General features: G+C 44.7%; 1 protein-coding gene across 15 annotated transcripts in view; it reads left to right on the forward strand.

The window, feature by feature from the left end:
• MAGI1 (membrane associated guanylate kinase, WW and PDZ domain containing 1) overlaps nucleotides 1-25,093 on the forward strand; it is a 577,726-nt gene that overhangs the window by 321,503 nt on the left and 231,130 nt on the right. The gene's annotated exons all lie outside the window — the stretch shown is intronic.

Consider the following 25,093-nt stretch of genomic DNA (forward strand, 5'->3'; position numbering starts at 1 on the left):
ACTCACACACACTCACACTCGCCAGCCCTCACTCGTGGAGGAGAACACAGCTCGCATGTCATGAAGGGAATTTATGAAGACCCCTGTGATGATTGCAGCTGGGCTTGCTGTTCCAAGGCAGGAGACAATTCCAGCTTTTGAAATTGATATGAAAGGAAGGAGGTAAAATAGCAAGAGGCATTTTCATGTTTACATTTATTGGACAATTGCTAATATATATAATCACACGACGTGCAATCTATGCTTAACATTTTACATTTCTAAAGCTGGGCAGTAAAGCCAGTGATGGTTCATCCTTATACTTGACGCCCATAAACTTAGGAAAAGATTTAATGGGCAGAAGATTCAGCAGGGGGTCTCTACCCAAACAATCACTTCACGTCCTAACCAAGACTCATGTGTGGCTCTTGGGTGAGTGCAGGTACGAGTAGGTCAAATTCGGCACTTGGATACATCACTATCCCCACAATGAGGGAAAGACATTCTTCAGGGCAACATGTAGTCACTACGCATGTCACTGGCACACAGAAAGAGCCGCAATTGTGTGTCCAATGAAGCTCTGAAGTTGAAGCTTTTCTTATTCATGGAGCTTTGGTTTGAAAGTGGCAGGTAAACTTTTTCACAGATTATTACAAGGTGGCCAGACTTCACAACTGTGCTCCTTTTGTGTATTTTCCTCCTCCCACCCCGTGGAAATAGAGCACATATGTGCATGTTTGTTTTGAACATAGCAGCTGGAATTGTGTTTTACATACTGGAGTCACCTTGTAAGTAAAGTTTACCACCAGCGTAACTTCCCCAACCTCCACTCCTGCTGGATTGGAACGGACCTAAGCCTAGCACCCCTCGCTGTGTTGAGGGAAGGAAAGGCACAGTAGGAACCAGAGAGGTTGATTCTCCGGCTTTGAGCTCCCAAAAGTTAAGATGCTGGCAGTGTAGAGTGATTTTTAGGTGTGATTTGGATTGTCAATGATTCTGGCTTCGTAAACTCTTCTAGTACCAAGTCCTACCAACGGTGTGATTGCATTGCATGTGACATTGTTCCTGTGTCCCTCCCCACGCCCCATCATGGCTCAGGGACACAGAATCTTGAAGGTGTTTGCATTCCATTTAAGCACATTGGGAAGCCCATGAAGGAATACAAACTGGAGGAAGCCAACCAGATTCATGCTTTTGGAAGATCCTGTTATGTCCCATGGAAGAGGCTAACGCTGGAACTGAGGTGACCCTTTATAAGGCTTTTGTAATCGTCCAGAAATGAAAGGTGTGATGGGCAGAGGGGCCTGTTCAAGAGAAACACAGGAATGGGGTCGGGAGAACTGGGCAATGGATATGATGCGGGGATATGGAGATGGACGGAGCCAGAGGTGACGTCAGGTACGAGAAGATACTCTGCCCTCCCTCCCAAGTGTGTGAATCTCCTTTGGGAAGGAAATAAAACAATGACACACAGGGTTGCTTATCCTCATTGAGGTTATTTTAAAACCTCAGGTGACCTGGATGCTTGTTGGGTGAGTTGCTTACCTGGCAGACTTCTGACTGCTCAGATTTCCTGATTCCAGCAACTTATGCTCCCCGGGGTTCATCTGTTTTGATACTACCTTATCAAAAGGTAGCCGGCGCTACAACATGTTTTCCACATTATGGGCAGAGTGGCTTTCTCAGGTATTCCTCATAGTAACTTTGGTCGCTGGCTTTACGCTTCAGAATTATACCTTAGTCTCTAGCAAACCACTGACGGTTATTATTTCCGTCCCTCTGTAGCTGAGGCCTCTACATGAATCGCCTTACACTGCATGCAATATGCTAATCCCTGTACGATTCCTCAAAGATGGTCATAGGAAGCTGAATGGTGACAGTCACTCTACTGGGTGGGCAAACCACTAAACCCACCGTGGCCAAGGGAGAGTTCAGTTACATCCAGAATTCAGCGAGGCTGCCCTGGTGCTGCCGGTGAGGAGCTGGTTCTCAGCTGAGGACAGTGTCTCCCTCGGGATTTGTTTGGCGATGTCTGGAGGTGCTTTGGTTTTCTCAAGTGGCGGGAAATGAGTATTGGCATCGGGCATCTAGTGGGAAGAGACCAGTGATACTGCTAAATCTCCTACAAGGCACAGCACAGCCTCACAACAAGGGGTTATCTGGCCCCATATGTCAGCAATGCTAAGGTCGAGAGCCCTGAATGAAAGCAGTATTTTACTTTTCCCAGGTGTCATGGGGAATTTCTCTTTATTATTGTTCACTTTGAATGACCATGAATCCTACTTTCTTCTTGAAGTCTTAAATAATGGTGATGACTTCATATTTAGAAGTGAAAACAGTTTTCTTAGAAGAGTGTTTAATGATCTACCCTTTGATAATCATGTTTTTACAATATTTAAATAATGACTTCATAGCATGAGTGTGGCTAGTATAGAAACAATAATGAAACTCATTCATTTTCATTTGGGATGGCATGTATATAAATAATTGTTGGAGTTTGGAAGTAGATATTATTCTGTCCAGCCAACTTAGCATTATCTCTTTATTAAAGTTTTTGCTCCTTCCCCCACCCCCTCCTTGGTGTAATACTTAAAGAAGATAGGTTTTTAGATATTTATGTATAAATAACCCCAGAACGTGTTTGGACTAGAGCACTACTTTCTCTAAAGATGAGCTGAAGAGTTCATCTAAAATACAGTCATTTTAAGACGAGGAGTGGGAGAGTTGGCTTTTAGCATAAATCATTTGAAAAATTAACTTTGCGATTGATTGAGACATATTGTTGCTTTCAAATATGTGAAAAAGAATATCTCTTGGATCCTCTGAAAATCTGTTGGTGTTTTCTTGGTGCCGTCTGCGAGGTTGGCATGTCTGGGATGTCTGTCTGCAGTGAGGAAAGGAAGGAAGCAAAGGGTTTAAAAGTTGACTGGCAGATAACAATGAATTGATTTTATTGTTGGTATTGCTGATTCCATGTGGCTGGAAAAGAGGGTTTAATGTACAAGTCCATAGGCCACAGTGTCCAGGCACACAGCTAACCACCTCACTGTCCGCACTGGGCACTTACAGTGGGCACTGGGCTTTGGCTGCCAGACCCACATTCTGGAGCAAACGACTCCAGCTGTGGACATACAGGGAGTGTGACTCTACTGACTTCTTGGACCCCTCACCTCCAGAGCCTTAGACTCACCTCCAGAGCCTTGGACTCACCTCCAGAGCCTTTGAGGTTGCTTTGGGTGTTCCTTCAAATGAGAACGTTGTGGACCATGGTTTTGTTTTCTTCTTTAGGCATGCCAACCTCGCAGACGGCACCAAGAAAACACCAACAGATTTTCAGAGGATCCAAGAGATATTCTTTTTCACATATTTGAAAGCAACAATATGCTTCACTCAACCCCAAAGTAACCATTTGGGGTTGGTATTTTTCACTCAATCTCTGGAGATTCTGTTAGGTTGTTGCTGAGTTTATTTAACCGCTCACCCAATGAAAGACATCTGGGTTGTTCATTTTTTGGCTATTACAAGTAAAACTGTTATAAACATTCAGGCATATATTTTCGTGTTGGGGGCAAAGGGATTTTGGCTCCTCCCTCCCAAACCCTCACTGTGTTCCCTGTGCTTATTTTCATCCAGGCCTTGACTGGATGCACACACACAAAATCACATGAACCTCGGGGAATTTCAAATGTGTTCCCTATTTATTTTACATACATTGATATCATAAATGCTTTCCACGCTGGTACAAAGTCATCGCCATGACAAAGTCAGAACTGTGGTGTGGTTTATAGCAGTGCCTCCAAGCTGTAACCCTTCTCATCGCCTGGGAACATCATTCAATGCTGCTCTGGTTCACTGCGCCAGGTCCAGGCCTGAGAATCTGCATTCCCAGGAAGTCCCATCAACCTGGGAACATCATTCAATGCTGCTCTGGTTCACTGCGCCAGGTCCAGGCCTGAGAATCTGCATTCCCAGGAAGTGCCATCACCTCTGGGGTGGTGGGTGTATTCGTCTCCCATGGCTGCTGTAACAATTACCGCAGAAGTTGATTCTCTCTCAGCTTTGGAGCAAGAGTTTAATCACGGTGCTGGCAGGGTGTGCTCCCAGAGGGTGTAGGGAGAACCTCTTAGCCTCTTCCTGCCTCCCGTCACTTCAAGACTGTTCTATAAATGGCAAGTAGCCATTTGGAGGTGGCATTTTCCACTCAATCTCTGGAGAGTCTGTTAGGTTGCTGTTGAGTTTATTTAACCACTCACCCACTGAAGGACATCTGGGTTGTTCATTTTTTGGCTATTACAAGTAAAGCTGCTATAAACATTCATGCACAGATTTTGTGAGCATGATTTTTTACTTTTCTGGGATAAATGTCCAGGAGTACAGTTGCTGAGTCATATGGTAGTTGCCTGTGTAGATATGTAAGAAGCTGACACACTTTTCCAGAATAGCTATATCAGTCTGCATTCCCACCAACAGTGGATGGGTGATCCACTATCATTATTTAGAGCTTCTGACAGGTGTGTATGGGTAGCTCATGGTTTGTCTTTGCATTTCCCTATTCACTAATGATGATGAATATCTTTTCATATGCTAATTTTCCATCTGCATATCTTGTTTGGTAAAATGTTCATATATTTATTTTAAAATCTATTATTATTGATTTCAGAGAAAGAGGAAGGGGGAGGGAGAGAGAATCACTGATATGAGAGAGAAACATCGATCCTTTGCCTCCTGTACACTTGCCAACCAAGGTCAAACTTACAACCTGGGCATGTGCCCTGACCAGGAATCAAACTGGTGACTTTCGAAATGCAAGGGAGAATGCTCAAACAACTGAGCTACCCTGGCCAGGGAAAAATGTTCAGATTTGATGTCTGGCATCTGATCATATCTTTTGCTTGTTTTCTACTTAGGTTGTTTGTTATTGTTGTATTTACTATTGAGTATAGGGAATTATTTTCCTGTTCTACTAGTTGATTCTAGGCCTTTTCTGATACATGGTTTGCAAATATTTTCTCCCAGTCTTTTCTTCCTCTTTATGGTCTTTTGCAGAAAAAAAAGTTGTTAATTTTTATGAAGACCAATTTATTGTTTTCCTTTTGTGGACCATGGTTTTGGTTTCAAGAATAAGAACTTTTGGCCTTGCTCTCAATACCAAAGATTTTCTTCATTATTTTTCTTTAAATATTTTATAGTTTTATATTTTACTTTTAAGTCCATCGTCTACTTGGAGTTAATTTTTATACAAGATAGGAGGTTTAAGTCAGGGTTCATCTTTTTTTCTTTGGTGGTTCCTTGTTCTAGCACCATTTGTTGAGTGGTTGTCCTTTTCCCACTGGATTGCTTTTGTTGCTTTGTGAAGAATGAGTTGGGCGTATTTGCGTGGGTCTCTTTCGGGGTTCTGTACTCTGTCCCAATGATCGCAGTGTCTGGCCCAACACAAAAACTATACAGACTTGAATACTTAGCTTTATAATAAGTTTGAAATTAAGTAAACTGATAGTTCCAACATTCTTCTTTTTCAAAAAGGTTTTGCTATTCCAATTTCTTTGCATTTCCATATGAATTTTAGAGTACTCTTGGATATATCTACAAAATACTTTCATGGGATTTTGATAGGCACTGTATTAAAACTGTATGGCAGTTTGAGGAGAAATTGATGTCTTCACTGTGGTGACACTGCCAATCCATGAATATCGCACACATCTTCTACATTTATTTAGGTCTTCTTTGATTTAGTCCATCACTGTTTTCTAGTTTTCAGCAAACAAGTCTTGTAAGTTCAGATTTCATTGTGATCATTGCTAGTAAACAGAAATATAGTTGATTTGTGGATGTGTTTCTTGTGTCCTGTAACCTTTCAAAAGTCACTTATTAGTACCAGGAGGTTGTTTTTACTTTTTAATAGATCTCTTGGGACTTTCTATATAGATAATCATGTCATCTGCAAATAAGGGCCATTTTATTTCTTCTTTTCTGATTTGCACGCCTTCCATTTATTTCCCTTTCTGGTCTTTTTTGCAGCCCTCTTGCCAGACTTCCGCACTTGGTTGAATGAGAGTGAAGGCCTTGTGCTGTTTCCAGTCTTGAGGGGAAGGGGTTTGGCTTCCACCATTAAATATAAAGTGATTGTGGGATTTTGTACATGTGCTTTATCAATTTAAAGACCTTTCTGTCTATTCATATTTTTCTGAGAGTTTTTTGTCAAGAATGGATAATGAATTTGATCAAAGACTTCTGAATCTATTGATATGATCATGTGAGTTTTCTTCCTTAGCATGTTAATATTGTGGATTGATTTTCAAATATATAGCCAGCCTTGCATCCCTGAAACCTCATTTGGTCATGATGTAGAATTCTCTTTATATATTGAGGGAACGTTATTGGCAATTTCTTTGTCTTGCTTAAAATGTTTCCGTTGTTTGATCTTTTCAAAGAACTAGCTTTTTGTTTCATTAATTTTTCTCCGTTTTTTTTCTGTTTTTAATTATTGTTCTTATCTTTATGTTTTTCTTTTTTTATTTTGGGTTTATTTTGCTTTGCTCTTTGTAGGTTCTTAAGGTAATAACTGAGATTTTGATTTGAACTGTTTCTTTTCTAATATAATCTTTTAGTGTTATACATTTCACTCTCTGCACTGCTGTAGGTGTGTCTCACAAATTTATTATGTTGTATTTTTTATTCAGTCCACTATATTTTATTTCCCTTGAGATTTTTTCTCTTTGACCCATTTTAAAAAAAATAAGTATATTGTTGGGTTTTAGTATTTAGAGATTTTCTTATCTTTTGATTTCAGGTTTGTTTTCCTTGTGCATAGAGAATACACTCTGTGTATGATTTCAATTCTTAAAAGTGTGTTGAGGCTTGTTTCATCATTCGCAGTCCGACCTATGATGGTATATGCTCCGTGGACACTTGAGAAGGATTTGCATTCTGCTTTTGTTGGGTGGAGTGTTTTGTAAACATTTGGTCCTGTTGCTTGAGGGTGACTTTCTACATCTCGCCGATTTTCTGTTTAATTCTATCAGTTGTGGAGAGAGCGAGGTTGAAGTCTCCAGCTGTAATTGTGCGTCTGGCCCTTTTCCTTTCCGTGCTCTCGGTTGTGTGTTATGTACTCCGCAGCGCTCTTGTTTGCTGCACACACACTTAGAACTGCCATGTCTTCTTGGTGGTTTGACCCTTTTATCATTACACAGTGTGTTTTTCTGTCATGTTAACTTTTTTTTTTGCTCTGAAGTCGGTTTTATCTGATATTAACGTAGCAGTCCTGCTTTCTTTTCATTAATGTTTGCATGACATATCTTTTGCTTTCAACATACTTGTAGCATTGTGTTTGAAGTGTTGAACAATTTACACTTAATGTTCTTACTGACAGTTTGGAGCTTAAGCCTGACGCTTTGTTTTTATGTGTGTTGCGTCTTTGGTCTCTCCTTACTTTCCTTTTCCTTGCCTGCCTGCGGGTTATTGTAACCCTTTTTAGCACTTTATATTGATTTGTCTGTAACGTCTTTGAGTTTATCTCTTTTATGGCATTGGATTGCTTAGGATATAGACTTTTCACAGTGCACTGCTGTCATTTCCCAGCTCTAGTGAGTGAACTGTCGAAGCTTTGCCTCCTTTACGTCCTTGTTTATAACGTCATTGTCTTAAACATTTCCTTCCTGTACACTTAGGCCCACAGGAGCCAGTGTCTGACCTTCTACTCTGACCATCGAGTCTAACTTAGAAAACTCAAGGGGAGTAGGAAGATATATTGTATTTACCTATATTTTTGGTATTTCTACTGTTTTTTTCTTCTTTCCTCTTATGCTAAAATTCCTTTTATACTTTTTTGTTTAGATAACTTCTTCAGTCATCCATTAAGAGTTGGTCTGCTGTCTACTAAGTCTTTTAAGTCTCTTTCATCTGAGAAAGTCTTGATTTCCGCTTCATTTCGAAGGAGATTTTTATCTGATGTAGAATTCCCAGTTGAGGGTTCTTTTCCCAGCACTTGAAAAATGTACCTTTTTCTTTCTGTCTCCATAATGCCCCGTGGAAAATCCACTGTCATGCTCACTTGTTTCTCTTCTCTAGGTGGGCATCACTTATTTCAGTGCTCTCAAAATGTTCCTTTTCCCTTAGTTTTCAAAAATTTGATTATGATGTGCTCTAATTATATTTTAAAAAAATTATTTTGTCTGGGGGTTTTGCTCACCTTGTATCTGTATGTTTATGTCTCTAGCAAAATTTGGAAATTTTTCAGTCAAGTAAGTTTTTAACTCCTCCCCCCCATTTCCTTCCACTTCAGTGACACAAATGTTAGATTTTTCGTTATATTCCCACAGAGACCCTCTTTACCCCCCCCCCCCCATCGTTTTCTCTTTCAGGTAGATAATTTCTAACGTTTTATCTTCAAGTTGACTGATTGTTTCCTCTGTCCCCCCTGCATTAGTTATTGATTTTAATTCATAGTTTTAAAATTTCTGTTTGTTTTACCTTTATATCTTCTGTTGTTTTGTTGAGGCTTTATACTTTTTCATTTGTTTCAGGTATGTTTGTAATTGCTCCTTGAATCATTTTTACAATTAATGCTTTTCAATATTTGTCAGATAATTCCAATACCACTGGTTATCTTCATTCTGGCTGAGAGTTTCCTGGATCTTATGATGAGTGGTTTTCAATTAAAATCTGGATAGTTTGGATCGTATGTTATGAAACCCAGAATCTTTTTTTAACTTTGTTTTACATGATTTGACAGAGGAAGGGGGATGCTACTTGTTACTTACTCTTCTTTCATTGACATTGGGGGAGGGGCTCTCATTACTTCAGGTGGGGCAGGAGCTGTGCCTTCCCATTGGACACAGGTAAGGAGTGAGCGGGGAGGGAGGAGAAAGGGCTCATTGAAAAATCTGTCTCTCTACCCTGTGCTCTCTGACATCAGCCTGACGTGTGCGGGGAGATCGGGTACCCATTCCAGCCTGGAGAGGAGGGATGTCTAGGCTCCCTGCTCTGTCATTTCTGGGTTGGGTCGCTCTGCTATTGGATAGTGTGGTATTTGGCTGGAGTAGAGCAGTTACTGTCTAAACCAGTGATGGCGAACCTATGACATGCGTGTCAGAGGTGACGCGCAAACTCATTTTTTTTATTGATTTTTCTTTGTTAAATGGCATTTAAATATATAAAATAAATATCAAAAATATAAGTCTTTGTTTTACTATGGTTGCAAATATCAAAAAATTTCTATATGTGACACGGCACCAGTGTTAAGTTAGGGTTTTTCGAAATGCTGGCACGCCGAGCTCGAAAGGTTCGCCATCACTGGTCTAAACGTTTTCTGTGGTGTGAGTCTACCTCTTCGCTGGTTCTTCAGCCAGGGAGAGCAGAGCTTTCCTCTATTCTTTCTGTTGATCCATTGGCGTTCCCCACTCACCGCTCTTCACTCTCATTCCGGGATAAATGAGGCACAAAGAAAACCCAGGGACTCGTCCAAGCGAGGTCTGTCCCGAGGTCCCCAGCTTGTCTGCTTTCCTGTTTACCTTTCAGACTTCTCATGGCCTTATGTCGACATCCATGGTTGCTTTTGCACTTAGTGGGAGGAACAGGGAAACGTCCCTCCGCCCCACCTTCCCAGAGGGGAAGTGTTAGCCCTGGACTTCCATAGGCAGCAGGTGAGACATCAAATGGGCTCTATGATCCAGAACATTTAGTGATGAGAGCTGTGCTGATGGCCTGAGCCATTTGCTAGCAGCATGGTTTAAAGGAGGTAATTACTAAGGAAATGGTTATCTGCATTTCTCCGTTCTCTTCTTCCCAGCCTTTTGAACTGAGAAGTCACTAATGGAAGGGCAAAGGGACGGGCGGGGCAGGGGCTGGTAAACGAATAAAAAGCCTTCCCCACCGTGGGGCCTGCCACAGTCCGGAAAGCTCATGACATCTCCAGGCTCCTTCTTCCCCGTGTTTACTCCAGGCGCCAGGTGCTATATTTAAGCCAAGAACTGATTTTGAAAAGATTGTTCTACTTCCCTTGTAGAGCGTGCCTGTGGCATGTCATGCTAGGGCCTGTGCTGCCCCAGCTCGCTTGGCGGCAGGACTCCAACACGAGAGCCTCGCGCCCGTTTGGGGCCAGAAGCATCCAGAGATGGCACAGGGCGTGTTTCCCTCTCCAGGCAGGTAGCTCACGAGAGATGGCGCTTTCGTTCTTTAATTGTTATTCTTTTATATATAAGACTTGCAAGTGTTAAGTTAGTCTTCTTTTTTTCCTTTTTTTTTTTTATTGATTTCAGAGAATAAGGGAGAGGGAGAGAGAGATAGAAACATCAACGATGAGAGAGAATCATTGATCGGCTGCCTCCTGCACATCCCCTACTGGGGATCGAGCCCACAACTCAGGCTTGTGCCCTTTGACAGGAATCGAACCTGGGACCCTTCATTCTGCAGGCCGACACTCTACCCACTGAGCCAAACCGGTTAGGGCTAAGCTAGTCTTCTTTCAACAAGAAAAAAAGACAAGAAGCGTAGCAGCTTTATTTTCATCTTTGGACTTGGCTTGAATTTTTAGGTTGCCGTGTGCTCTCGTACATGTAAATAAAGCACAAGGGGGTAGAATGCGTGTGTGTCTAGGGAAGCCTGCATAGAAACACGTTACGGAAAATTCTGGTATCTGGATGAAGAAAGGGTATTTGGGGGGCTTAAATATTTTAAGTTCGTGGATGGAAAAAATGTTACACTTTTCACTCGTTCCCTTGGAGCCTTTGGAGAGAGGCAGCTGGGACAGCTGTGGGCCTGGCCATTGCTGAGTGACATCTCCTTAAAGGAAATGGATTGTCCTGTGTACATTGAGGGGCTGATCCGCATCTGGGAGTGGCCGGAGGCATCAGCGGGTGTTGGTCCTTGAAGAAACCTTTGAGGGAGCACATGGCTCAGTGTTAGCTGGTGTCGAATCCATCAACCGGAAAACTCCTCAGTTCCCAGCAGGCGCCTTGGAGGTGTTTCATGTGTGTGTGTGGGGGGGGGGGGGGCTCTGTGAGTTCCTCCAGCTTCAGAGGCCGACTGCGCCACCTGAGGACAGGAGGCGTGTTCCAGGTGCCCCCCCCCCCGCCCCCCCTGCACTCCAGGGCCCTCTCACCTTGCTCTTTGTCACCCATCACAGCCGGGGCCACACCTTGGGCCCCAGTGCCTACCCCACCCTTTACATTTGATGTGTGTTCTTCAAACTAAATGTAAGTCATTTATGGCTTTTCTCAGGAGTTGGTGTGAAAGTGGAAAGTGTGGCTGAGCCTCAGTGAGAGACATCAAAGTCCAGGTCACCCAGAGTCCCCTGGTCCTTGGAGATGGTTCCTGCCCAGCTAGAGTGAGTTTCCTTCTGTAGTCAGGCTGGCAAAAGGCCAGTGTGAACCGGGGCTGTGCCTCTAAGGGGGGATTAGGGGATGTTCTTCACTCCCGTCCGTCCCACCTGCTCCTGGGCAGATTCTTCTATTGGTGCTTTGACCTCAGGGCACTTTGTCCTAGGAGACCCTACAGGATGCTCTGGACGCAGAAGGTTCTGCGTGGATATTCGCACAGTTAGTGGATCCACTGAGAATTCAGGGTCAGAGAAGAAGGCGAGGCTTAGAGCCCTGCTGTGCACTGGAATCACTAGGGAATCTGCAAAAATAAAAGAAAAAAGTAAAGAGCAAGAAGCCTACTTCCTCCCCACAGATTCTTTTCTTTTCAATCTTTAATTTCTTTATTGATTAAGGTATTACATATGTGTCCTCATCCCCCATTCACCCCCCCCCCTCCCAATCATGCTCTCATCACCCTGATTCTTAATCGCTTGGAGTCCGGACCTCAGTGCTGTATTCTTGCAGGTGCGCCCCAGGTGAGTCTAACTTTCAGCGGGTTCAGAGCCCTGGCTTCTAGGAAGCGCCCAGCTACCCCGTGAATTCTGACTGAGCCTGGCTGCTTCCCTGTTGTGAGAACATCCCAGGGCCAAAGGAGAGAGCAGCTCGCTGCTGCTGTTAGGGTCATGTGGGGGGTCCAGTGAATGTCATTCCTTCTGGTTCTCACCGTAGCTCTCAATCACCATCATCTAATTTACTTTTCCAATATAGATTTATTAAAAGTAGGAAGTCTTCATTGTGGTTGGCATCTCCCTAGGGTATAGGCTGGTCTCAAAGGGCATTGCAAAATGTATTTAATTTTGCTAAATAAATAAAGTTTACTTAATTCTATTAAATTTATTTCTCTTCTAAGGATACATTTCTCTCTGGAGTGTCAGTGCTGGTCTGAAACCAAGCAGTGGGGAGAGGTGTCCCAGGTTCCCAAGGCTGAGGTGGCGACGTGTTTGTTCGTTCCTCTGACAAGTGTCGGGCCCGCCCTCCCCTCGCGCCCCCCCCCCCCCATGTTTTGGTGACTGGAGTGCCAGGGACTTGCTTGCCCCATAGGGGGTCAGTAATTGGGTTTGTTGGCTCATTTGGCATCTTTGTTGCAGTTTTTAAAAATGTTATTTTAGAAGTGGGGTGAGTATGTCTGTATAGGAGCAATGTATTTAGAGGAGAAGTTTGAGAGAATTCGCTGTTACCACCCCCATTGAGTAAACACTCCGCCCCCCCCCCAACCCCCCTGCTTGCAGGGTTTAACTTTGTTGCCCACGTGGGAGAGAGGCTGGATGAGATGCTGCGGATCAGGGGCCTGTTGGACTGACTGCTGACCTGATGAGCCAGGAGGGTGCTTTGTCACCGTTTCTGAGAGGCACAGTCCTATTAATGTTGGAAGAGGACACTCGAGGGAGAAGGCATTGCAGGGATGGAAAGGTGAAACCAAATTTTCAGAATGGGAGAGACCTCTGGGATTTTTCGAATCCGGCTCATTCATTTACAGATATGTGAACTAGGCCAGTTTATTAGGGATTTCAGCGACATTCATTAAGCACCTATTAAAATGCTCCATGCTGTGCTGGAGCCAGAAGAGGCAGATGATGGATTAGTCAGAGTTTCTGAGAAACAGAGATAATAGGATGCTTATATGTGTGTGTATGTGTACTTAAATTTAAGAAGAGATTTATTGTGAAAAATTTGCTTACACAATTATAGAGGCTGACAAGTCCCAAAACCTGCATTTGGAAATCTGTAGACTCGGGAGAGTTCAAGGGCAGGAAAAGCCAGCGTGGTGGCCCCGGCAGGAGGAATTTCCTCTTACTCCTGAAAGGGCCAACCCCTTGGTACTGTTCAGGCCTTCCACTGATTTGGGGAGGCCCACCCACGCTGGGGAGGGCAATCTGCTTTAATCAGTGCATACATGTCCGTGTTAAACTTACAAACAAGCACACTCACAGAAATATGCAGAATACTACTTGACCAAATATCTGGGCACCCAGTGAACTTGACACATAAAATTAACCCTCACAAATGACTTCCCCAGCACAAATATGACACAGATTTAGGTGTCAAATCCAGGTATCCTAACCCTTGCCCACAGTTTTTTCCCCCTCTGTTTCATTATGCTATTTGCTGACTCATCTGTAATAAATGAATACATGCAAAACCCATCAGACTTGATAAATTCGATTTCATCAACAATCAAAACTTCCACTTATCAAAAGACATCATCAAGAAAGTAAATAGACAAGACACGGGCTAGAAGATATTTGCAAAGTGCCTTTCTGACAAAGGACTAGTATCCAGGACGCATGTTTAACAGCCTTAGTCGTCAGGCTAATCCAAATGTAAATAACGAGTAAACAATATAACACATAAGAAGAATATACAAATAAATGGTTGAATAGAGAATGCATCCGACAGGGAGGAGTGCATGGTTTGCTACTCCCCACTGTGGGCACAGCTCACTCGAGCCTTCGTCTGCACACCTTGGCCATGCAGTGTTCCATGAACAGAAGCGGGTGTGTGAAAGCAGTCTGGTGATGACATTTAGGTTTACTTAGCTCGCAGTCTGGCGATACGGAAAAACTGGCGTGTTTAACTTGTTTGTTTTATATACTTAGTCGTAATCGCAAATCTTTAAAACATTTCTCTCCTTGAGAACAAACCAAATTCCACGAAAGGTGTTTTGAAATATGTTACTTTCCAGTCAGATGGTGAAGGGAGGGCAGCTGAGATTTATGGAGCTTCGCGTCGTGTGTGCTCATTTATCCCTCAGGATGGCCACGGCGGCACCTGCTGTCATCATCCCCTTTTTCCTGACTGAGGCTCCCAGGGATTCAGGAACTTGCTAATACAGAGGCAGCAAATGGCAACGTCAAGATGAGAACATGGGTCCACCTGGTTTGGGGTTAGCCGCTGCTTGGATTGTTTTAATTAGTATTATCATTATTTATTCTTTCATCCAGTCAGTCAGTAAGTGTATACAGGCTCCTCCTCTAAGTGGAGAGGGTCTCAGCTCTCTTATGAAAACCCCCTGGTGGGGAAATGACAGATCACAAACAAGAAAAAGGAAAATAAATTATTCCAAAGCATGATCGGGGCTCTGAGCACCGTGAACCAGAGCAATGGGTCAGGCACTGGTGGAGGCCTCCTGGGAGCCTAGTCCAGGGGCCTCTGCAGAGCTGCAGTGAGAGCAACCAGACCTGTGACCCAGCCCTGAGCTCGGCAGCCTCACATCCCCCTCCACTCATGCCTCCCTCCTCCCGCCCCCTCCCCAGAAGCCTGGACCAGAAGAGGCATGCACTTCTGAGCAAGGCAAGTAGAATCCTAGCAGTTTGGAATCATCACCAACATGAGCCTTTTGCAATATTCTTCTCTAATAAGCTCTTGGATCTAAATGAAAATTAAAAAAAAACAACAACAGTTAAGCAATGACTGTCCCTGACTGCTATTCATTTGCCCATCTCGCAGGGTGGGACTGCCCCTGGGTTGTCACAATGATGGGGGAGCCCTTCAGGTATTTCTTTGGGGGCTCTCAGCTACAAGGATGCAGATGTCCAGAGGGCCAGCCCCGAAGCGACACAGGAGCTGACCTGCAGGGGACACTCGGGAGCCTGTGAGGGCTCCAGCTTGTACTGAAGCCTGCACTCAGGGTACGAGGGGCTGGGTTCGGCTGGCAGGCTGAGTTGTCCTCCGATTCCACTGGGGTCTCTCCCACTCTGTGGCTCAGTTCACTATATTCTGTGCTCTCCCTCCTGTTGTCCGGATGTGTGAAATGGCAAGGCAGAAAATGGTTGCGTTGGTTTTCTTTTCTTGCATGTAGGGTTTAAAAAGCTGTAGCACTTTGGCTCACTGTCTCTTCTCTATTCAGAAATTAAAAAAAGACGCCGATAAGAGCAATGTTGATGAGGAACTGGACAGCCATGGGGGGGGGGGGGGAGAGCCTCGTGCGCCCTGATAACGCGGCCTCGCGCACATCACTCCTGTCAAGGTGGGCGTCTGGCCCTGCGTGTCCTAATTACTGAGTGGCTTCTATGGCCCCTTTACTTAGAATCACTTCTGAATAGCAGCTGAAAGAATTCAGGGAGATGGAAGGAAAATAGAGCGTGGAAATGACAACAAGATGATGGGATGATGAAGATTCGAATTACTGCATGATCAGTCTGTGAGGTGAGAATTCTCTCCCCCAGATATTTTCAACCAGGCATACTGTGTACCACACTCTTTAAAAACAAGAGCTGTGGTCAGTCCAGAGAGACGAATCTCTGTAAGAATTCTTACCTTCGTGGGTTTGCAACACACTGAAAAGCCCAAGAACCCGCACTCAGGCACACCCACGCATGCGGTGCACTATCTACATCTTTAAATAAGTGAACTCTACTTTGGAACATGGAAGAGGCAGCAAAGTTTCAGAGCTGGCACAGACTTGCTGAACCTCCTTAGCCCGATCTTTCCTCATTCTGACACAGCGCATGACTACGGTGCGGTTGTGAAAAGTAAGAAGCTAATAACATTGGTACGTTTCTTTTAACTCGATTTCACCCATTTTCGTCACTAATGTCCCTTTTCTACCCCAAACCCAGCGCAGGCCTCCGCGTCCCACTGTGTGTCCTCACCGGGATTCTGTGCACCGCGAGCCTCACTTTCCCCATCCGGTTAAAGGCTGGAAGAAGGCCACCATGCTACTTGCTTTCGTAAGGTTTCAATGAGATGATGTTCAAAAACGTGATTTATGATAAAGCATCCAGTTTGCAGTCGCCACAGGGAAACGTGCATCTACAATGGAGGGGAGCGCTCCTACTCCGCACCTCTGTGTGAACTGGAGGTGACACCAGTAGACTTACCCCGGGAGTCACTGCCAGCTTCCTCTGAAGGCTCTCCAGGCCTTTCTCCATGGAAACTCACCCTTTTCCAGCACCGGGTGGAGTGCTGTTATCTGTGCGGTATTCCTGCGGGTCTCATCAGGGAGACCCACGGCGCACTCCCCCACCCTGTTCTCAGGGAATGGCTTCCACACCCAGCGCTTCCTGCACGCACACATGCACACACATGCACACATGCACACACACATGCACACACATGCACGCACATGCACACACACGCACACATGCACTCACACATGCACCTCATGCACACACACACATGCACCCTGGCAATATTGGGGAACCGTTTCCTGTTTTTGAGAGCGACACAGTCCTCCAGAGCAGGGGGTGCAAGTACAGCTTGTGGGCCAGCTCTGTCGCTGCCTGTGTTGGTGATGCCATGCCATTAGAACACAGCCGTGCAGCCTTGTACACGTTGTGTAGGACCCATGTCCCGCTAAAGAGGCGGGGCTGAGTGCGTGGTCCCTGGACCCCAGCCTGCACAGCCTGCAGTGCTCACCCCCTCCCTCGGAACCCTGCGGGCCTCTGCTCTGGGGCCCTCCTGCTGCCGGGGAGGTGTTCCCTTCCATCCTTGCCTGTCTGGGGTCACGGGTTCTCTCTCAGTTCCATCCTGCACAGCCTGCAGTGCTCACCGCCTCCCTCGGAACCCTGCGGGCCTCTGCTCTGGGGCCCTCCTGCTGCCGGGGAGGTGTTCCCTTCCATCCTTGCCTGTCTGGGGTCACGGGTTCTCTCCCGGTTCCATCTCTGAAAGGTGTTTAAAGAGGGCGCTGTGCCAAGAGTAGGTTCCGAGGACGCTCTGCCGAGGGGAAGTGGCGCTCCTTTTTCAGGCCCGCACGTGGCGTGGACAGTGCTGGCCCCTGTTGTCCTGATGCAGCAGGAGTTTGAGGGGCCTTCGCTGCTGTAACCCTGTTTGTGTGAGATCCCCCGTGGGTCCGCGTGCCGGAACCTGGTCCCAGCCGCGGCTGTGTGAGTGGCAGGCCGCACAGGACAGGTTGTGCCCCAGACTACCCACTCCTGTCCGAGAACAGGTTAGGGTGAGGCTGGGCAGCAGGGCAACAGCTGCCTCAATGACTGGACGTGCCGGGCTCTGGAAGGCCAGCGGGCTCAGCCTGCATGTGCATAACGCGTTTAAAACGTGGTATTTGTCAGCTCCGTCCGCAGGCCCGACAGTCCAGGTGCTGGTCCTGGGGAGGAGCCTTGCTTATGTGGCATCCGGGCTGGGCGTTCTCCGGAGGCCAGTGCCGGTTAGATGTCACCGTCTTGGTGTCTGCAACTGCTGGGCACCAGAAGGCTGCTGGGACAGTTTTGCAATGTGACAGTTTAGATGGGAAGTCAGTCTTTGCTGTTTATATTGAGATTCCCGTGGATGTGTTCCAGTGGCATGGTGTATGCAGCACTATTTTGTTTTGCTTTTTTATTTTAAAAACGTTCAAACCCACCCCGCTGTTGAAAGAACAGCATCATGGGCACCCCTTGCCAAGGCTGACCAGCTGTTCACATCTGGACACGCCCACCCCATCTCTCTGTGTTTATACGCACTTCCATGCTGACAGGTCACCTGCGTGGTCGGGCCACCTGCCAGCTGCAGTTTCTTCTTCCGTAAAAGGGGCCTGGAGAGAGCCAAGCTCCCGGTTGGAGTGAGGGCTGTGGGTCAGGACCTAGCACAGTCTGCTCTGTCGTCGCTGGAGCCCAGCACACCGCTGGTCGGAGTGTTTCTAGATCCCCACGGAATGTCTTCTTAAACATTTAGTGTGTTCTTGAAGGGCAAGCAGACGTGCACATGCAGACACACATACCTGCTCACACACACGTCTTCAGATTCCACTCCAGGTCTAAGTGTAGAGGCACCCGACAGCCCTGGGCGAGGCTACACAGCCGCCTGTGGGTCCGGGCGGGGCATGAACTCACTGTAGCTGTGTTACTGTCTGCTTTTTCTATGTACATCTTATATTTATTTACTTTGAACCGGTATTATCCTACTACCCTACTTTGACTGGGATAAATATAAGAAGCACAAAAGGCTGGAAATAATGAAAAAAAATGAGAGGATGGAATGTAAACCTTGCCTTTCTTTCTGTGCTTAATTCCAGTCTCTTCTCCCTGTGGGATGCAGGTTGTTATAAGAAGATTCTCCAGGAGAAAAGGAACAGAGAAGGCAGCCAGGAAATAATGATAAAGCGGGTGTCCTGAGTGCTAGCAAAATGTTTCGAGCTTGTTCGTGTGGGGGGTTCAAGGTCAGTAGTAGTTTCCAGAGCTTCATCAGCACACACACCTGTTCTGCAGCCTCTGTTTTACATCACAGACTCACTCGCCACACACTTTTCTTTCTCATCTTAAGTTCTGTGGAAACATGACTGAAAGGCTACCTGTCTCTGTACCACGAGGGGCCTGGATTTAATCTCCGCGTGTGTGACAGGTGCCGCCTGCCTGGAGTCGTTTCCACTGGACCTGCTGTTATAAGGGGTTATTCTGAGCCCAGTGGTGGAGGGCAGTTGAGGTTTGCCAGAGATAGACACCATTGTGAGGAATTGGGAAAGAGGCTTGTTCTCAGAGCCTCGCTGTGGCTTAGACCACTGGCTCCCGAACTTCAGCATCTATTCGTAGCACCTGGAAGGCTGGTTAAAACACAGATTGCTGAACCTGACCCTCAGAGATCCTGACTCAGGAAGTGTGGGATGGAGCCCCCCAATTTGCACTTAACAGGTTTCTGGGTAATGCTGCTTAGGCCAACCTTGGAAACAATGAGTACCCTCCACCTCCACCCCAAGAATCGCTTACAGAGAATTGCTCACCTGGCAATGCAGGGCCAACATCCGATTTTTCATTACGGCATTAGCAAACTGTGGCCTGTGGGCCAAATATGCATGTTTTTGTAAATAAAGTTTTATTCGGAAACAACCTTGTTTACAGATAATCCTCGACTGCTTTCATCCTGCAAAGGCAGAGCTTAGTAGTTGAACAGTGTCCAGATGTGCTCCCAAAGCTGGACACTGTGCATCTGGCCCTTTAGAGAGGAATGCTGCTGACTGCTGATCTAGACCAGTGCTTTCCTGGCATTTGGGAGAAGGGGGCTCGGAAGGAATTCCACAGGGAACTGGCACATGGGTGTTCCAATTGGTGTGTTTTTAGAAGCAAGGGCTTTTTCTTTTATTTGTCTTTATTTTTCTACTTAAATATATATGATCATGGAATTTCATTCATTACTTCTCAACAGGCCATTCTCCAAATTAATTTTCTTTATTGGAAACAGCAGTTTCTCAAAATGTTAAGGAACACAGTGTACCTTGTGCCTTACTAATACAGTGTTGGCATCTGTTTGAAGCATGGGTGGGGAATTTTAAAAACCACATAATTAAAAGGGGGAAATCATTCTTATTTTGACACTGTAATTGTCAGATTAGTGATCCTGTACTTCTTTTAGACTGTCGTAGGAACTGGCATAACCTCTCTGGCAAGCAGGGTGTCACTATGTTAGCAAGAGTTTTTAAACTAATGTTCATACTTATTACTCTAGTAATTCATCTTTTAGGAAATTTCAGCTAAACTTCATATTCAAGATTTTTCATTACGGCATTGTCTGTAGTATTTTTAAAGGAAAGAGCTAAATGTTAACATGAAACTGCTGCTATTATGATGAATCCACGCTGCTACTTTGGAGCCATTCAGAATCAAGCTGGATGAAGGGAAGCTGATAAAAATCTTTTTGGAGAGAATTTGTATCAAAAGCCTTAAACATTTTTATGCTTTCGGTTCCAATATTTTCATTTCAGGAATCATGAGAAAACAATCAGAAATACAGACAGCTTTTATACAAGGAGAAAAATCACAGTGAAGGCATTGGATATGCTTAGTAATTAGTAATCGTTAAATGGATTGTGATGGAATGCGACGATACTATGTAGCTAATGAAGTGTATTTTTGAGCACTAGTCATGTACTGGACATGTCACGGATTACATGTTAGATTTGGGTATAAATCCACATATGTGACATGCACCTGCATATCTCAAATGGAATAGGAACTCTGTGTTCTGCCCAAACCTGTTCAGCACCAGGTACGCCCAGACATTGGACAGATTTACCCTTCTCCCTTGCCTTTGCTGTCTTCCTCCAATACATCAGCAAACCCTATCAGTTCCAGCATTATGTGACATCCCTCTGCCCTCTGCCCCTCTTCCCGCAGAGCCTTTCCTGTCCATGCCTCTTCAGGTCTCCACTGTCATCGCATCCCCTGTCTCTCTGTCTGGCCCACTGCAAACTACAGAGGTCATCTCGGGATTTAGACCGAGCCTTCCCGCCTTCTGACTGAAATCCCTGCAGTGGATTCCTACTGAGCTTAGACTAGAACACACACTTTATCGGGCCCGGGAGGCACAGAATTCTCTGGCTTCCACCTCGGTGCCACCCCTTGTCTGAGCTTTGTGCCATTTCTCTAACACATGACCTCTTTTCTACTTCCACACCATTTGCACATGCTGTTCCCTCTGCCAAAAAGCTCTTTCCCCACATTTGCAGAGCCAACTAGCCTCTCATCTTCCTTCAGTTCCATCTTAACAGTTGTCTGTCGGAGGCCAGCCCTGTCCCCTTCCTAAAGCCTGCCAGTCCCGGCTCGGGACTCTGGGCTTTCCTGGTGGGACCTAAGAGCTCACAGAGCATGTGGCTGTAGGCTCTTTTTAAATGAAATATTATACAACATTTAAAAATAACAAATTACATCAATCAATATGGTTAAATTTCTGTAAACTTATGTGAATTTAAAAAGCAGCAATACATTGTTTTAAATGTAAAAGATTGAATTCCAGATATGTAGTTAAAATATCCTATATAATAAAAGGGTAATATGTAAATTGACCCTAACAGTGGAATGACCAATAATGACTGGTCACTATGATGTGCACTGACCACCAGGGGGCAGACTCTCAACATAGGAGCTGCCCCTGGTGGTCAGTGCGCTCCCACAGGGGGAGCTCCACTCAGCCACAAGCTGAGCTAATGGCTGTGAGCGCAGCGGTGGTGGCGGGAGCCTCTCCTGCCTCCTTGGCAGTGCTAAGGATATCCGACTGCGACTTAGGCCTGATCCCCTTGGGAGAGGGCCTAAGCCGGCAGATGAACATCCTTCCAGGGCTCCTGGGCTGCCAGAGGGATGTCTGACTGCCAGCTTAGGCCTGATCCCCTGGGGAGTGGGCCTAAGCCGGCAGGTGGACATCTCCCGAGGGATCCTGGATTGCAAGAGGGCACAGGCCTGATGGAGGGACCCCCCCAAGTGCACACATTTTTGTGCACCGGGCCTCTAGTGAAAATACTAGTATAAAGGGAATGGCAAATTTAGGGCTGTCTAAGCTCCCTTTTTCCCATATGTATTATAAAATCATCTTAAATCATCTGACTCCTTTTCTTGGAAAATGTTCCACATGTTTCTGACCTATGTTTTCTTTTCCCTTTTAAAACAAATCTTGAATTTCAAAGAAAGTGCAGATGCTATGACAAACTCTGTCTTTCAATATGTTATTTCATTGGCTCACTGCCCTTGGCAAGTAGGAGAAGATTTATAGACATGTCCCCTAAATAATTGGCAATTAATTTGAGATTAGATGCCCAAAGTACAGTACTCTTAATGTAACGTGAAGGTTGAGGCTTTGGGCTTACAAATGTCATGGAACGCAGAGTAAATGTTAATGGGCAGCACAGTTAGCCCTGCCCTTTTGCACATTCGCAGTCGAGAGGAGTTTGAGTTTGATGACCGCAAACTGGGTTGGCTAGTTTTAATGTAAAGCTCCCATGTAATCAGAGCGTGTCTCTGTGTCCTAATAGTTTATCTCAATGGGGACTGATAGGAACCTATGCTATACAAGGGATAAAGAGATCCTGTACCCCACATCTTCTTTGGAATTGTGCTTCCTGTTGGGTCCCATGGACTCTCTGGTGCTCATGGCTCAAATGATAACTGTCAGTATTTTTTTTAATGTCTAGGACTCTGGTCTCCTAGGGGAAGGTAAACCATAGATTCCAGGTAAGAGATTTTGCTGGTGAACATGGTTATCCTTCTGGTGAAATTCCAAAGTGCTTTATGCCCGGAGGTAGAGTTGGCAGGTGAGACCATTAAATATCAGTGATTTACCCGATGGTTTCATTCCCTGAACTTAACTCCCGCGCAGAGCTGGAACCCATCATGCGATGAATGTGTGTTAACCAGTGTGCACATGTCCAGACCATTTGAGACTGAGGAGAATTTCAGTCCCTTCCACAAACTCTAGAAATATCCTGTGATCCAGTTTCCCTAGGCCTGTATTTCGTTTCTCACTGTTTCTAAGCCAATGGGGATGGGTTTTAAGTTTAGCTGCATTAAAGAAAAAAAAAAAAAAAGTAACAGTTCACCTTTGGACTGAGCCCGATTCTTTCATTCTTGCCTCAAACCCTGTCCACTCTGTATTCTCATGATGGTAATTTCCAGCTCATTGCGTGCTTCCTCGTTGCCACGCTCTGTCTTTGTCTCATGAATCCTCCCAGCATCTGGTGTGGGAGCTGTGTGGTGTCCGTGCTCTGTGTTCACTAATGAGAACAGTGAGGGTCAGAGGTTGTTACACAGTGCCCTTGGACTCACCAGCTAAGACCCAGTGGAGCCAGAATTAAACCCTGGCCTGTCTGTCTTAACTACCAAGATTTATTCTATTTTTCCTTTAGTTCAGTTTTCTAATGAGATTTTGAGAACTAAGCATTTTGAATAGTGCCGACCACATAGTCATTCAATAATTATGTTTATTTTAAATGTTTGAAATACACTGTATTACAGTATAATTTGCATACTATACATTACACTTGTTTACAGATATAGCTCTGTAAGTTTTGACAAATGTATAAACCTGGGATGTCACTATCATAACCGAGATATATTTTACGGACAGCTCCCCCAGAAAGTTTCCCTGTGCTTCCCCTTTTTTAAACATTTTATTTTGGAATCATTGCAGATGCCCAGGAAGTTGTAAAAATAGTGCAGAAGTTTCCTGTACCCTTTACCCAGTTTCCCCCAATGGTAGCTCCTACATAGCTATGATACAATCACAAAGCCAAGAAATGGGCATTGCTGCTCTCCACAGACCGTAAATCCCTGAGCCCATCTGCATCAGTCTTTGTCTGCTCTCGGGTAACCCCTAACTGCCTTCTGCACTATACTGTAAATTTGGTTAGCCTTTGTTAAAACTTTTTGTAAAGAGAGAACTGTGCAGTATGCTCTCTCTGTGTCTAGCCTCTTTTGCTGAGCATTATGTGTTTGAGAGTTATCAATACTATGTATGTGCTCCTTCTAATTGTGGGGTAGCACCCTGTTGTTTGAATATAATGCAGTTTGCTTATCCATTCTCCTGCTGATGGGCATTTGGGTTGTTTGTAACTTGGGCCTATTATATAATGAGTGAAGTTGCTATGAAGATTTATCTACAAGTGTGTGTGTATGGGAGGACTTGCTTTCATTTTGCTTGCATAAGTAAGAGTGGAAACGTTGGACTATTTGGTTAGTGAAGGCTTACCTTTATAATACACTGCTAAATTGTTTTCCCAAGAGAATGAGCCATTTTATACACAATCGTGCTAACACTTGAGATGGTCAGCCTTTAATTTTTGCCGTTCTAGTGGGTATGTAGTAGGTCCTTATTGTGGTTTTAATTTGCCTTTCTCTGATAATTAATGATATTGAATACCTTTTCATGTACTTAATGGCCAGTCATATATATCCTTTTGTCCAATCAAACCCTGGGCCCATTTTTGGGCCGAGTGGGTGGGGATTTGTCTTCTTCGTTCAGTAAATACTTGATGAGTAATTGTATGTTTATTGAATGACCTAAGATTGACTTGAATTTGTGTATTTTCTTTTTGGCCACTTGAAACTGTAGGTATAATACAATTCAAATAAAATAGTTCAGCTTGGTGGTTAGTATATTCTAAAATGATAAACTGTAGCAGGGAATCTTGTTCTGAACGTGCAATTGGGATATAGATCAGTAGTTGCCTGCCCTGGCAGGACATTTCGTCACCCTGACTACTCCTGTCATCTTCATGACCTACTCTTCCTGACCACGGGGCAGTTATCATCTGGAGACATGACTATTGTGGCTCACACGGGTGCTGATTGCTGCATTGTTTTTCTAAGACTAGAAATGCTCTTACCTAATCTCTGTCTTGTCTAAAAATGGAAGGGCAATCTGAGCCTTGTTATTTTTTGCTGTCACTGACGCGTCTTTCTCCATTAAAAATGAACATTCGCTAGGCTGATATGCAGGCCTTCTGTGGATCCTGTGGACTATAACTTGTTTATTATTTTAAAAATTTGTTACCTTTTTTTCCTGTGGCACACATTTGTAAGAATATATATATTTTTAGCTTTGTTTTTGTTCTGTTATGTGTAGAGCATTACAAAGAAGTAAACACATAGCTCCTCCCAGTTGACTATTGCTTAAACAACAACAATGATAAAAAAAGAAATATGTATCTAGTGTTTGTAAATCAACACAGGGGAGTGAGATCTCTATATTTCCACCTGTCGATATAAAGAGCGGTATCTCCTTTAGTTCCCCCATTCAAGACCTTCTTCCTGAAGGAAACTGATTGAAAAGAACGTCCCATGATTCCCTCCATTCATACATGGTGTCTCCTTTTCTCCCTTTTCTTTTCCCCAGGAGGGATCAGACAGCGAGCTCTGCTCCACATACCCCACAGCATCAGCACACGCAGACCCAGCTTTCGCACGGGGGCCACTGTTTGGATGAACTGTGCTTTACTTAGTTGATCCCTGTGGTTGTTTCTAGGTTTTTTGTTTTTATTTTGATTTATTTGCCATTACAAAAGCTGTGCAATAGATACCAGTAGAGATTTCAGCAGACTTTTGCAGGTATGTCCACAGGGCGCA

Source organism: Myotis myotis, unplaced genomic scaffold, assembly GCF_014108235.1.
Source record: "Myotis myotis isolate mMyoMyo1 unplaced genomic scaffold, mMyoMyo1.p scaffold_m19_p_13, whole genome shotgun sequence".
Lineage (NCBI taxonomy): Eukaryota > Metazoa > Chordata > Mammalia > Chiroptera > Vespertilionidae > Myotis > Myotis myotis.